Here is a 331-nt window from a genome sequence, read left to right as displayed (position 1 = left end):
GCGGGGCTGTGCGGAGAAGGGGGGGTGGCGGGAGGAGAGTTCTCATCGCTCTTTGCCTGCCTGCGCGGTGCCCCCCCTGCCCCCCCCAGCGCCGCGTGGTGTGTTTTCTCCATCTCCCCGCCTCGCCTGTGATGTGGGCTAATTAAATATTTTATTGTTGTTCTTTAGGCACCGCATCAGCCTGCTCAACCCTTTAAATTTACAATATCCGAGTCCTGTGATCGGATTAAGGAAGAGTTTCAGTTTTTACAGGCTCAATATCACAGGTAATGATATTTACTTTAGCTGATCCTCCTGTTTGCTTAGCTCTTGTCCCCCCCTCCCCCACATA

At 52.9% G+C, this 331-nt stretch overlaps 1 protein-coding gene across 3 annotated transcripts in view; it reads left to right on the top strand.

Moving 5' to 3' along the window:
- Positions 1 to 144: 144 nt before the first annotated feature.
- Positions 145 to 331, top strand: part of LOC102245826 (transducin-like enhancer protein 4) — a 166,617-nt gene continuing 166,430 nt past the window's right edge. For all 3 annotated transcript variants that reach the window (XM_014541261.1, XM_005868293.2, XM_005868292.2), the window contains exon 1: positions 145 to 266. The gene's annotated coding sequence lies outside the window, so the exon portion shown is untranslated. The remainder of the gene's footprint in view (positions 267 to 331) is intronic.

The sequence above is a fragment of the Myotis brandtii genome, unplaced genomic scaffold (genome assembly GCF_000412655.1).
Source record: "Myotis brandtii unplaced genomic scaffold, ASM41265v1 scaffold266, whole genome shotgun sequence".
NCBI classification, from domain to species: Eukaryota; Metazoa; Chordata; class Mammalia; order Chiroptera; family Vespertilionidae; genus Myotis; species Myotis brandtii.
This window is presented reverse-complemented; position numbering and strand designations above follow the sequence as displayed.